Source organism: Borostomias antarcticus, assembly GCF_949987555.1.
Source record: "Borostomias antarcticus genome assembly, chromosome: 32".
Taxonomy (NCBI): Eukaryota; Metazoa; Chordata; class Actinopteri; order Stomiiformes; family Stomiidae; genus Borostomias; species Borostomias antarcticus.
The window spans coordinates 3,469,898-3,474,674 of record NC_140265.1 but is presented as its reverse complement, the minus strand read 5'-3'; the positions used below and the strand labels follow the sequence as shown (position 1 = coordinate 3,474,674).

Here is a 4,777-nt window from a genome sequence, read left to right as displayed (position 1 = left end):
AACTCCTGGGCTATGTTATATAACAACATTACGCACAGATAGACAGTTTGACATGACATGAAATAAAACCACTGACGTAGCGCAAATAAAACATTTTATTTCATCCATTAAGTATGTTTAAAAGGTGATGCTATAGAAGGTTCTCTTTCCAGCACTGTACAGCCGGTGTGCCCGCAGACCTGCCCAGACTGGTGCTGTAGTGGTCCTGAAACACAGAAGACCCTGTGAAGAGGCTGTTAGCTGGGACAGAACTCACAATTACATGAGAAGTACAATCTGTGATTCATAGTAGACTGTTTACAGGCAGCTGTGACTGTGAGACATGATTCCAGAGCTTGGTAATTCATTTACAGGGATATACTGACCAAGACCGTGTACAGGTGTATAGTGATAAATGGGGCTACAGGGCATGGTGTAAGAAAGGAGGAGTGTGTGTGTACTGTATTTTAAGTCCAGGGCCATCCGGTTATTCTTCAGCACAGCCAGAGGAGGTGGTACCAATGTCTGGGCTCCCATCGTACGGTAAATACAGGGGACTGGTTCTCTGCTGCTCACTCCATCTCTACTCCATCTCTGCTACCAGAAAGACAAAGACTCAGAGAGTTTGTTTATTTTTTTCAACAGGTGAGCTAGTGGGTGATGCCACTTACTGTGCTAGGGAGGGTAGGATGTTGCAGTCCCCACTACAATAATTATGTTTAGGATGGGAGGCCACAGTAAGGTCCATCAGACAGATTATTGCAGATTTAGAGGGTGGAGTAATAGTGGGCCTTAAGGAGTTTGCAAGTGGCACCTATAATCAGATTGCTTACACCTTCAGTACCTGATTAGATAAAATGCCTTGACGTCGGGGTGACTCACCTTAGGCGATTGTTCAGGTGGTGAATCATGTGGTCAGCTGGTCAAGCCCAAGGACAGAGCATGAGAGAGAGAGAAGGAGAAAGTGAAACAGAGAGAGGAGTTCTCTCTCTCCCATAGATGCCAGAGAGTGATAAATAAAGAGGCTAATCCAGGCATTCAAGATGCATTAGAAACACAGTTGTGTGGTGGTGTGTGGGATACTCACACAGTAGCAGGCTGTGATGGTGATCTGGATGTGTTCCTCCCTGGTTGACACACCTGCTTCAGGTACAGGAGCTTATGGAATGTCTCGTCAGCACTCTCGATGGAGGCGCTCACACTCACCTGAGAAGTGGGAGAGAGAAGAACAGAGGTACAATAATTCAGACGGGGGAGGAGAGGTGTTATCATAGCTAACATTTATATAAACTCCAACACAGGGATGAGTGGTGCTGGGAGAGAGAAAAGCACCTAATGAAACAGTCATAAGAGGCATGAGAGGGCAGGGACATTCCACAAACATCTCTGGCTTTTTAGACACACCTCATCTTCAGCGAAGACTTGGGTTTGAGGGCAGGAATGTACACTTCTTCATAGCCTTAGTTAGTGGAAGGATCTGTCTGGCAGCTGGCAGCTCTTGTCGGCAATGAAGTGACTCTCATAGGCAGAGGCCTGACAGAGCAAACCGTTAGTTCAGGCAGTAGTCCTCTCTCCTCTTCTAAACTCTGAGCTATAGGACAGACTCGAGTTACAGAAGGAGGCTGAGAGTCACATGTTCGACCTCAAGGTCTGTCTCACCTCTCCCCATTTGCTGTCCTCGTCCACACACACACACACTCTCTCTCTCTCCCTCTCACTGGCACAACAGCCAGGATCCTCCCTCTTAAGCACCTACTGCATTTTTAGTTTGCTATTCTTCACTTTGCTTTCAGCACTAGATTATGCTCCAAGTCTGTTGTATTAAAAAATGAGATGCACTTGTGAGTTCTGGCAATTAGTAGTACACTGACCTTTCCTATGTTAAATGTGATTATAGTAAGTCACTTTGGATAAAAGTGTCAGCTAAATGACTGTAATGTAGTTAAGAGTGCGTGTGAGTGTGTGCGTGGCGTTACCTGCATGCGGTTCATGGACTCTGAGCTGGTCCAGCTGGTTGGCAGAGCTGAGCGCCTCAAGGCGGATGTTGTCAGCTTCATCTTCTTCTCCTGAGCTCGCTGTATCACTGTCTCCGCTTCGTCAGTCCGACAGCCTGTGCAGACAGACACGCACAGTTCCAACTCATCAGGCAGATACACTATCAAACATGAATGAACCAATACAGGTCATCAGAACTCAAAAACATCATGATGAGGGGCAGTCCATACAGTGAGTTGGAGTGTGTGCTCCTTAGCATGTGGCTGGAGGGAGTGGATCTGTTGTGGGAGAGTTTGAGGGAGGAGGGCAGGGAGGAGTCAGTATTCTCCTCAATGTTGGAGTTGGAGGAGGCAGAATTGGGATACTTATTCTTGCTGAATAAGAAGGAGCTCTGCATCTGTGGAAGACAAATACATACAGGATGTGTAAGGAGGAATACGCTCCCAAAATGAAACCGCAGAGTAAGAGGCATGGGAAGCGAGGGAGAGTGGAGGAGAAGATCTATGAAAAATTGCAAGTGAGAGCTAGTCAGTCACTGAGAGAGGAGAGAGCGAGGTGAAGAGAGAACACTAGGGAGACGGTGACTTGAGCATGTGCTCTAAACGCAAACGCTTAAGGATGTAGTGCGAGTATATAAAATTATTAATACTAAGTGATATAGAGGGTGTCAGTATGCATTCTTTCAGAGCGTTCTGGAGACTGCTATACATGCAGATGAGATGCTCATGACTTACTCGGACGGTTTGGCTCCACTGGGTCCTTTAGCATCAACTATCAGACGCTAAGGAAAATAATCTATTGTAATTAATAACAGTGGCTCCACTGCAGCCGTTGCGTTTGATGCCTGCGTCCGACATTAAGAGAATCTACTAGGTTCATTTCTTGATTTTTGATGGACGCTGACAGTTGACGCTGACGGACGCAGTGGAGCCAAGGGGTTAGAAGGCGCGTGTCTGGTGAAGGAACAGACAAGGTCAGGCAGAGTCATGCAGGGTGTCGAGGGAAGACAGGTTGCAGCCAATCACCTTCTCAGACACAAAAACACATTATCTTGTCTTAGTGGAGCTGCTGTCATTAATTACAATGGATTCATTTCCTTAGCATCTGATGGTTGATGGTTGACACTGACGGATGCAGTGGAGCCAAGGGATTAGATTGCCTACCTGTTATTTTAAGAGTTGTTCACAGGCCTTTTTGGTCGATACAATATCGTACACAGACAGGTGCTGCTTCTGAAGAGTCCAGCTGCTCAAGGGCTGCACTGACTTCAAAATGGCATCACATTGTTCCTAATTACAATTCAGATGGTCTCTGGTTCTGCTGTAGGAGAAACAGATATGGGAAGAATATGCACACTGTATGTTATAACTGAGCCGACTCAGGTGTAGAGGAAAGGGTAAGCACCTGAGCAAGTAATCACACCAGTATTATTGATCTGATATAACATGTAGTTCAGCTAAAAGCAATCGGAGGCATTATCATCACATAGCTATTTGCTACGCTCTGAATCAACAAACGGCATGGCACAGCCCAACTAGCACTCTCAGACACTCGTAACCAAATCATTGATTCTAATTTGGTTTTGTCACATAGCTCATAACGCACGTGTCAGCGCTGTTGCTTGATGGGTGAGTTGTGTACATGCTATTGCTATAATAAATAATCCTGGGGGGGGGGGCATGTGGTTATGTTACATACCTACTAGATATTCTATATACACTGGGCATGTGGTTATGTTACATACCTACTAGATATTCTATATACACTAGATGTTCTAGATAGTCCATTGCCTGGGTGGCTGGGGTCTTTCAAGATCCTGTTGGCCTTGGTCTTGTATCTTAAATGGTTGATGTAGATGTCCTCAAGGTATGTTCCCCCCAAAGGTACGTTCAGCTGATCTCTGTAGATAGATAGATAGATAGATACAGGTGAGGTTAACGCTGTGCTGGGACAGTCCAGGGCTGAGTTTCCCCAGAGGCATCCAAGCGCTACGTTCATCGTAAGCTACGGCGTTCTTCTTACCGCTTAGTGCCTCTGGGAAACTCAGCCCAGGGCCAGAGGTGTGTGTGGTGCAGAGGTGAGGAAGAGATAGCGGCCCGGGACTGGGACTGGCTGCAGCCCTGACTCTCCAGCTTCAGACGGTCGTTCTGCCTTCAGCCTCTCCATCTGTCCCAGGGGGAACACAGCTGTTAGTCAACACCATAGCTCAGAAGACGTGTGTATGTGTGCGTGTGATCGTGTTACCTGTGTGTGCCTGTGTGGTGTTACGTCTGTGCGGTTCATGGACTCTGAGCTGGTCCAGCTGGTGGGCAGAGCTGAGCGCCTCAAGGCGGATGTTGTCTGCTTCATCTCAGTCTCCCCAAGCTCGCTGCATCACCGTGTCTGCTTCACCATCCAAACAGTCCGACAGCCTGTGCAGACAAGTTAGAACATACTCTGGGTGGATACACTTATCAAACATGAATACACAAAACACCAGTCTTTAGGACTCAACATCACGATGAGGGGCAGTCCGTCAAGTGAGTTGGAGTGTAAGCATGCAGAAGAGCAGAGCATCACAGCTACTAGTTAATAAACTCCAACACAGGAATCAGTGGTGCTGGGAGAGAAGCTACGGTGTGGTAAAATCACTTTACTGAGTCACATTGATTGTGATTAGGACCAGCAGACATTAACACACACTGGGTAGAGTGTGCAAAGGTGTATTAGCCGGGTATTCATCTTCATACAAGCTATTCAACTACTACTGAACTAAAAGATGCCATCAGTACCAAGAATGATATCTTGACTGCCGTTTGAGACA

General features: G+C 46.7%; 1 long non-coding RNA gene across 4 annotated transcripts; it reads right to left on the bottom strand.

The window, feature by feature from the left end:
- Window positions 1–1,072: 1,072 nt before the first annotated feature.
- On the bottom strand, window positions 1,073–4,136 carry LOC311327395. Of its 4 annotated transcripts, none has more exons than XR_014631118.1 (7): window positions 3,997–4,136; window positions 3,719–3,874; window positions 3,138–3,294; window positions 2,205–2,371; window positions 1,956–2,089; window positions 1,384–1,570; window positions 1,073–1,185 (listed from the first exon to the last, which is right to left on the bottom strand). It is a non-coding gene; the product is annotated as an uncharacterized lncRNA (long non-coding RNA). The 4 variants fall into 4 exon arrangements; XR_014631119.1 differs by having other exon boundaries at window positions 1,384–1,512; XR_014631120.1 differs by having other exon boundaries at window positions 1,384–1,512; window positions 3,138–3,291.
- Between the last annotated feature and the right edge of the window lie 641 nt (window positions 4,137–4,777).